The sequence below is a fragment of the Octopus bimaculoides genome, chromosome 10 (genome assembly GCF_001194135.2).
Source record: "Octopus bimaculoides isolate UCB-OBI-ISO-001 chromosome 10, ASM119413v2, whole genome shotgun sequence".
NCBI classification, from domain to species: Eukaryota; Metazoa; Mollusca; class Cephalopoda; order Octopoda; family Octopodidae; genus Octopus; species Octopus bimaculoides.
The window spans coordinates 84,378,462-84,388,295 of NC_068990.1; the positions used below are offsets into that span (position 1 = coordinate 84,378,462).

The following is a 9,834-nucleotide window of genomic DNA, read 5'->3' on the forward strand; positions in this document are numbered from 1 at the left end:
GGAGGAGGAGGAGGAGGAGGAATTACAATTTCAAAAATGAAGGTTTACAGAGAATTGATTATGAAAATAAATAAATAAATGCTCATACGGAAAACAAGCTTACACAAAACTTGATTATATGAAATGGCTACCCAGAGCCAGTCAAAGAATACCTCTAATCTGAGATTATTTTGACATGAAAGAGCGATTCCCCTCTCCCAGCTATATTTTACGGCCCACTGATCAGGTAAAGAGTGGGCACATTCAACCATTACACCTTTTCTTTCTGTGATTTACTGGTGGGCCATATCTTTGGACAAATCATATTGATATTATTGGTAAAGACACAAGACATGGAACCAAAGATATACCATGTCATAATAAGACATATCATAATAAGACGGTCATCATTTGGATGCTAAAGCGTGTTTTCCGGAGATCCTTGTTTCACTAATGGCAGCCACATCTAAATCAAGCGACCTGAGATTATTGAACAAGTGACCTTGCTTCCAAGCTTCTCCCAGGCCACGCCCATTCACACACCCCATTTTCAGCACAGTCACTCTAGTCGGAGAAGCAAAAAAGAGGAGGTTTCTCACCTTAATTTTCGAGAAGCCCGGAAATTCCGGGCCCCTCTACTGGCGAAAAATATTTTAAAGGCCCTTTCAACAGCCTTTTATCTACTGATTTTTTTTAAAAATCCCTACACTACACGGGAATTTTTCTCTTATAGTTTTATAAACGTCTGGCGACGTTTTAATTAGAAATCTATCCTTCGGGGTTTTGAGGACGAAATCCTCAAATTCCTTTCCCCCTGTTTCTATTTTGTTTTTGTTTTGACTTACAAAATCCATCAATTCACTGTTACACTTGTTCACAACAGTGAAATTAATATTTCGCTTACAGTCTGATGAATAACTCTTGTTTTTGAAATTCCATAATTGGTTGTTTCTGTGTTTCTGTGATTTCATGCTGTTGATGGTGTTACCGTTTTTGAAGTTGTTGTTCTTGTTCTTGTTATTTTTGTTAGAGTGGTTGTGAATTGTGTTGCATTATATTGATCGTTCAACTCTTCTTTCGTTGTGTCATTGCAGTTGACGTTGGTGTGGGGAGTCGAGCATTGCTTTTCCGTGACAACCCGGTTAGACTCCTCCTTAGACTTGGTTTGGAAATGGGTGTGTGCGTGAGTGTGGGAGTCATGATTTTGCATTTGTGGTGTTTGTAGTGTTGGCAGCAGTGGGAGTTTAGTTTTTCTTGTTTCAGGACAGAAAATCTTTATTTGTTTTCTTTATGTCACCTGGTATAATTTAACACCTGATATTTTGCCGATTGGTGCATTTTATTGCTTAGACGTTCATTTGTGACAATAATCATTGTTCCATACAGTATTGCTGCTACTGCTGCTGCTGCTGCTGCTTCTGCAACTTTACTATTGTCACCACTGCACACTTATTGTTTGTGCCTCCTCCCAGAATAAACATGTCGCTCTTTCTTTGAGTTACAAAAATAAACAACAGAAGTATATGAAATGTATTGCTCGTGGGAAATGTCTGACAGCAGATCGCTACGAAAAATGGCTACAATTTATGTAAACAAATGCTTACAAAGCATTTTATACATATATATATACATACACATATGCGTGCGCGCGCGCACAAATATATGTGTGCGCGTGTGTGTTTCCTTGTGTATGTTTGTTTGTATGTGTGTAACTACATAAAAAATACAAATTTATACATACGAACAGATACATGTTTAGGCTCAATGGTTAGAGCGTCGGGCTCACAATCATGAGATAGTGAGTTCGATTTCCGGACCGGGCTGCGTGTTGTGTTCTTGAGCAAAACACTTTACTTCACGTTGCTCCAGTTCACTCAGCTGTAGAAGTGAGTTGCGGCGTCGTTGTATCCCTTGGATAACATCGGTGGCGCGGAGAGGGGAGGCTGGTATGCACGTGCGACTGCTTCCATAAACAACTTTGCCCGGACTTGTGCATCGGAGAGTAACTTTCGATGGTCAGGCAAGAATAAATAAGGGAGGTGAAGTCCATTCATCTCAGTCTGACATTATATTTCCTTCTATTTATGAATGAGACTGGCCACCTACTCCTAATTTTGTCCGTTACTTTATGTTTAATTCTAAAACAACACCCCTAGCAACTTAACAAAACATTTATCCCAGCGATCCACGCTTCTAGCTAGTGTAGACTTGCCTCTGAAGCTTCCAACTTGGTCTGGTTCATGTGCTCCCCTATCACCTCATGTCTCTTCAGTATATTAGTGACTACCTCTATTTCCGTGGTGTCCGCCACCATTATAGTCATGTTGTACGGATATGCTAACACAATTTTCCTGCAATAATGTGGCGGACATCTTAATATTCCGATGTCTTTATTTAGTGAAAGAAGCTGAAAAATATTTTTTCTCATTAAATAACACCGAAACAAATCACTTTCTAAGCGGAAGTTCTGTAAATGTGCGCTGACGAAAGGGCCAATATCATTAAAGAGAAAACACGAAATAGAACACTTAAAGGCGGGTTTTATATTGTATAAAAGGGATCAACGAAAATACAACAAAAAAAGTTGACAAGGAACGCTATCCAATATCAGAGAAGATTACCTAGACTAAATGAGGAGAAACCCAGCTGGTGAATTTCAGTAGGAGCTTGGCAATATTCTAGATGCCAAATGTCCAACATCGTTCTTCGCTTGACCAAAAATTGCAGCTCAGTCGAAGAGAGGAGCTGTGGAAAGACGTGCCGCACGAAAGGCACCCACGTTGTTTGTCCGCGTTTTCGTCGCCGTCATCACCGTTACAATGATCCAGATATTTCTGCTGGTGCATTAGCTACATCATCAGTGATGGTATCTCGAGTGGATGCCGGGAGGAAACAGACTTCCAAGCCAGTGGAACTTACCCTTTCGTAAAGAGCAGAGAAGCATTATACCCGAACTTTTATACGGGCTAAAGTAGAAGTATCCAAAAGATATAGGATTTCTTCTGTCTCATTTGTAAACGATTATAACTAGCGCTTTTGAGTTCACCAAATTTGAATGTAAACAGTGGCAAGTTGGCAGACACGGGATGTTCTAAGTGAACCTGACTAGTGGAACTGCACCTTATATGAATGTAACAACTTCGAGACCCTAAATGAGTTTTTCTTTGTTTTATATGCTATTTGTAATTATTGTGTGTTTTTTTACAACCTTTTAATATTTTGTTATCATTTGACTGTTTTTATAAATTTCTGAACTGGTCTCCACATCTATTATTTAACATCTCATACCTTTCCCCTCGTTTCTATACAACTTGCTTGTCCTACTTCACATGTTTTTATAAGCATGTTTTTAACATTTCATATCCTGTATGCTTGAATAAAATTGAATAAAATTGTCCTCGCTGGTAAAATAAACGAAATTATTAATTTTTTGTATTTTTTCTCTTTATTTGTTGCGTACTTTCTCTAAGCATTTCTTTTTGTCTTGGCTGTGCGCAGCGTTTTGGTTTGGCTTTTGTATTTTCTTTTGCACTGAAAGTGGTCCTTGCAATGTATATGGTGCCTGGTAATTCCACTTTCTCGATGACATGCATATTTGTATTTCCCGTGATTTTGTTTGTGTATTTGTGAGGATATTTTTAAATATTCCAAAGGCACCTATTATCATTATGAGATTATTTCTATCAGTCTCTACATTCTATCACTTCATATTTATTATATTTGGATATTTTTTCTCCTTTCTTTTAGTGATGCATTAATCGACATTTAGGGAGCGATAATTCGATTAAGGTGTATTTTTAAGGCGGCGAGCTGGCAGAAACGTTAGCACGCCGGGCGAAATGCTTAGCGGTATTTCATCTGTCTTTGTTCTGAGTTCAAATTCCGCCGAGGTCGACTTTGTTTTCATCGTTTCGGGGTCAATAAATTAAGTACCAGTTGCGTACTGAGGTTGATCTAATCGACTGGCCCCCTTCCTCAAAATTTCAGGCCTTGTGCCTAGAGTAGAAAAGATTAATGTGCATTTCTTTTTCCTGATGGTCTTTGACAACGCTATCTGAGAGATTACAGGCGGTGAGCTAACAGTATCGTTAGCATGCCGGGCAAAATACTTCGTGACATTTCTTCCGGATTTTTGTTCTGAGTTCAAATTCCGTCGAGGTCCACTTTGCCTTGCATACTTTCGGGGTCGATGAAAGAAAGACCAGCTGAACGGGGTCGATGCAATCGACTATACCCCTTGCCACATTTCAGGTCTTGTACATACAGTAGAAAAGATTATTTAAGAGATTATCTTTAATCTTCCAGTTTGTGCAGAATGGCATATAATGAATTATAGTCGCTTTGTCATTCATTGATACTTTTTCTCTTTCCTCATCAGTGACCACCTAGTAATGTAATTTGACTCACTTTAATTTCTAGAGCGAAACTGATACAGTTGCTAAAATGTACAGCAAAATATACTGAAACTTCCAGAAAAAAATTAAACTACTTGAACAACAAACTGCTTTTAAGAACCTAAAAGTACTAGAGTGAGACCAACTGAAATGACAAGGATTCGTATCGATTATCAGAACCTGACTTCTAGTCAAATATCTCAAAATTGCTGTGTAATATGTTTATTACTAAAAACATGACAGTTCTTATAAATACATTCAACACTCAGTTGTATAATCAGCTGGAAACTGTGAAATCTAGTAACTGGAATCAAGAACTACGAAGATATCCAGAGTTCAATATTTAAGGCTAGACCAGCCATACTTTAACACAAAGTATTTTACTTTAACATATAGAAGGAGTGCAAATGAAATCGAACTACAAGACAGTCATTGGTGAACTAGAGATTCGCCAAAAATAGACAGTGAACAAGCTTCAAAATACAGACTACATGCACGACAATATTAAACAGTTCTATTTTGTACAGAGACAAAAATACAATGGAGGATGGCGCCTCTGAATTTTTGTCATATCTATGTTTTATATATATATATTTTAAATGAAAACGTTTGATTCCTACTCATATACTATATTGTACAGTTAGTTGGTGTTTCCGTTGGTGGTGAAATATTAATATATTATTAATTATTGAGCTAATATTTTCTGTACCCATTGCCTAAGTATTTACAAATAAATTATTGTTGCTTACTAAAAACTCACTAACAGCATTATGTTAAAACTAACCTAGGAATTTAAACTGGCCATAACGGGCCAAAATAGTCTACTTGTTTTATGTTCAAACCGGCCAGATCTGGCCTCCTCACACCTACCCTAAATTGTGTTTCTAAAAATAAGCAATTACATCATCGAAATCTCAAATGATTCAAAACAATGTCAATAAATGATCATTGCATTTGACAGAGTATTCTGAATGCTAAAGGATTAAACATATTGATAGATAATTGATTTCATCGATCTAAATTTTAAAATGAGCAAAAATGTCCTAACGCAAAAAACTTAGAGGCATAAACTTAGAAAACTTAGAAATAGCAACTAAACGTCCCTTCAGATCATATATTTCTGCTTCAAAAAGAGGGAAGATAGATTGAATAATGTGATATTAGATACATTGTGACTGAAAGTAAGAAGGGATGTTTATGGTTGGAACACCTTTGAATATCGGTCTTCCATTTATGTGCTGATTCGAGACTAAATAATGACTGCAACACCAACAACCAACCAACAAACGATTGTTTAAAGAAGGCACTTTCTCTAGGAAGTGTTGCCTGAGAAAATATAAAAGCTTCTTTTGATATAATCACTACCCAGTCAGAGTTCGAGGTAGAAATATAATGCAACACCAAATAGCACAAGTAATGTTAGTAAACACAAAACGCTGCACCTGTAGACAACATGACAAGTTATTTAAGTGTGTACAGGAATATTCGGTACCGTCTACTGTTACATATTTGTTGAGTAACTCCAGAGTAATTGAAATTTTATATTGGAAAATATCTAAGTATTACTATATGCCTAGTATCAGTTCTAAGGCGCAATGGCCCAGTGGTTAGGGCAGCGGACTCGCGGTCATAGGATCGCGATTTCGATTCCCAGAGCGGGCGTTGTGAGTGTTTATTGAGCGAAAACACTTAAAGTTCCACGAAGCTCCGGCAGGGGATGGTGGCGAACCCTGCTGTACCCTTCCACCACAACTTTCTCTTACTTCCTGTTTCTGTTGTGCATGTAATTCAAAGGGTCAGCCTTGTCAAACTGTGTCACGCTGAATATCTCCGAGAACTACGTAAAGGGTACACGTGTCTGTGGGGTGCTCAGCCACTTGTTTTTAATTTCACGAGCAGGCTGTTCCGTTGATCGGATCAACTGGAACTCTCGACGTCGTAAGCGACGGAGTGCCAACAACAGTTGTAAATGGTAGAAATATCCTCCAATGGCTGTATCTGAAATGGTTGGAATAACACGGTAGGATCGATAGATGGTCGAACAAAATATTTCTCTAAATTTTACTATAGCTTCGCTATTATGTTCTAAGTTCAAAATCATCCAGTTATCAAATTTACTTTTCAAACTTTTAGGGTTGATAATATAAACTTTCTAAGGACCAACCATAATAACTCCAATAATACCTACCCAAATCATGGTGCCTCCTCCCTCTTGTTGGCGTTTCAAGCGTTGATGACGATCTCATCCATATACAACCCATCCCTTGTTCCAACCATCAGGTCCATCAAAGGTAGTACGAGTTTCATCCGGTAACAAAACTTTTGAAGATTCGACCTCCCTGTTATCTTCTGCCCATTTCAAACGAATTTGTCTGTGTATTTTCTTTAAAGGAAGCCTTTTAACTGATGTCACTAGTTTACTGACCTTTTCCAGAAGACGACATCTGGTAGTTCTGGACACTTGTTAGACCTGGGTTCTTTGCAGAACGCTAATTCGTGACAGGAAACGTTGAGAAATAGCCCTCGTGGGCTGTTTTACGTATCTTCATAGGAGCTGTAACAAATTTTTTTACAGGCTGGTGATATCTTCCAATTATTCTAGATATTTCTAATGCTGATTTACCTTTTGCAAGCTCAGAAATAATAACGGATTTCTCTGAGGCAATTAAGTTACATTAACGACCCATAATTACACGATTATCAGACTACTGATAATTGTGTAATTATAATTACTACTACTATTACAGACTACTGATAATCGTTAATAATTTGGAACACTGAAAGTTGGTAGAAATCATGCAAATGGCCGCAGTTTCTTTACATTTTCGCAAAACCTCACGTCCTTTACACACCAGACATGCATAACTATTGCCATCATTCTGTGGAAATTTCGTTGAATTTCAGCAAGAAATGCTGCAAAACGTTTTGTCCGGTATGCTTACGAATCTGCAAGCTCGCCACCTTAAGCTCGGTAAAGTATATCAAAATATTTTACATAGTGCAAACATTTTATGAGCTAGAACACTGATAGATATCGTTATTATAACAAAAATTGACAGAGTACACTGAGTTTCGTCTCGGATTGGACTATTCACACTCACACAGATACACACATTCAACACAACGCAGATATTCACATACACACATCCACACAAACACAAATGTATAAACTATCTTCGTTGCCCTGACGTTCATATTTTCTATTTCATTGTATTTCTTTTTAAATTTTGCTATATCATTTCTTTAAACGAGCACTTTCGTATATTTACTTACACGTTCCTTTTTCACAAATTCAAAATCAAGGATGTAGACTATGAGGTCAGAATAACACATCTCGAGGTGTTCTCCTTACTAGGTGTAAAATAAAATAATAATATTGTCATTGACTAAATCTATTTTCCTGCGCCATCCACTATACGGTCATCTACATATACTTGGAGATTTTTTTTTTACCATTATTTAGGTAAGAAGGGGAGGCTATGTTTTGCCGGTGAGATCAGAATAACACCGAAACATTCTTCTCAGGTAAGTGCCCGAAAAAATTTAAAAAGTGACTTCAGTCACCAACTAATGCTATGCACCGAATAGTTATTTCTTGCTAGTTGTTTGATGCTTTATATATACTACAAATGTTAACACTGACTTAAATAAACATCCGTGTCTTTTTTTTTTCTAGTATTTATCCTCTCCTCGTGTTCTCTTCTTTCATTCTTTGTTAATCTTGTTGTTATTCTCACCTCGTTTTGTATATTAATTTAAAGAGTGACTCATGTTTAGACAGCTCTTGGCTCTGACTGTCGTTTGAATTGTTTCTAAAGAAATCTAATTTGTTCTTACAATACAGTATTTCTTCTTCTTCTTCTTCTTCTTCTTCTTATTATTATTATTATTATTATTATTATTATTATTATTATTATTATTCCACTTCTTTTTTCTCTTTCTTTGTCATCCCACACAGGTACGTTAAATCGACTCGAGTATTGAACTGGTACTTCATTTTAACAACTAGGATGGATGAAAGATCAATCTGACTTCAGCAGAATCAGAATTGAAACTGTAAAGACCCGGAACTAAACATAGCCATGCATTTTGTCCAATGCTTTTACGATTCTGTCACTGTATTGTCGATATCAAGACCTACATAAAATTAAATCGAGCTCATCTCAACAGATTGTAATACTTTTCGCCTGTCTTTAGTTCAGTTATTAGTTTTACCTGTTCCTTTCATTTACAAAGAGCTGTGGACCTCAATTCGATGTAGAGGTCGTGGGCCCTTCTATGCACTTTCATTTGCTTTGTCTTTGGGGTTTATTCTTTTTGGCTTCCTCTCTTTTTTCATGTTTTTTTCCGATGTCAGACACACTTTCCATCTCGTTGTCATTAAAACAATCCCATTTTGTCTGTAGTGTTTATTCTATATCTATCTTACTTTATTAAGATACTCTATTATCTTACTCTATTAATCTATAAAATGTAAGAGTGAACTCTCCACTAAACCACATTGCCTTGTAGTTTCTGAGTTGTGAGCACCGAATGCTCATCGTCAATCTCAGCTCCTCAATATCACAGATGACAATATCCTTCTCGCGAACAATTCATTGAAGTATTTCAGCCCAATTTAACGGAGTGACAAACTTTCTTCTATGTGGTACAAATTTACACCTAAATCTACATGAACCTTCCCTAATAAGTAAGACTCTTTTTCCCTTCTTCGATACTTTTTCTGCACCACTCAGGTTTGGTGAGAAGACGTATTGGGAACAACTATTAATCAAGAAACCGACACAGTAACAAATCATTAAAAAATGTATGCATCTCGTTTACTTATTATTTTTGTCAGACACATAAATAAATTGCGAGTCTCCCACTATTGTGTATTAAAAAGATTGCCTATTTTACGTTTTAGAAACTAACGTCCGCTAGTCGGATTTGAAATAGCATTGCATATGTTACCATTAGCGCTGTTCGTGGAAGTGCAGCGAAGAGAAATGATCAGTAAAGATGTAGAAAGGAAGTTGTTGTATTTAGTTGCATCATTTTGCGTTCCGAGAAATAGTTATATTAAGCTGTAGGTCTCTTATACCATTAGGTTACACGATCTAATGGTATAAGCTTTATATGGGACAAGCTTACCTAGAAATTATCTCCCTTTTTCTTTGAGAGTAGCTAACATATGCCGCTAGCGTTGCTTTCCATTCATAAGTGTGTGTGTGTGTGTGTGTGTGTGTGTGTGTGTGTGTGTGTGTGTGTGTGTGTGTGTGTGTGTGTGTGTGTGTTGTTTTACAAGATTCTTGATGTGAAATCGTGTGTTGAAACAGATATTGTTATACTTTGAGATGGTCTAATTCTCTTATTTCATTGGCTTTGTCTAGTGTGGTGTTGCTACTCTTAACTAGTTTTCCTCTTTTCAAGGTTGCTTTGGCACATTTTTCTAATCCGAATTTCATATCTATTTCCTTGG

General features: G+C 37.0%; 1 protein-coding gene and 1 long non-coding RNA gene across 2 annotated transcripts in view; one reads left to right on the forward strand and one right to left on the reverse strand.

The window, feature by feature from the left end:
* Positions 1-9,834, reverse strand: part of LOC106871337 (snake venom 5'-nucleotidase) — a 57,554-nt gene that overhangs the window by 31,346 nt on the left and 16,374 nt on the right. The window lies entirely within an intron of this gene.
* Positions 7,263-8,654, forward strand: LOC128248928 (uncharacterized). Its single transcript, XR_008265087.1, has 3 exons — positions 7,263-7,344; positions 7,837-7,898; positions 8,332-8,654. It is a non-coding gene; the product is annotated as an uncharacterized LOC128248928 (long non-coding RNA).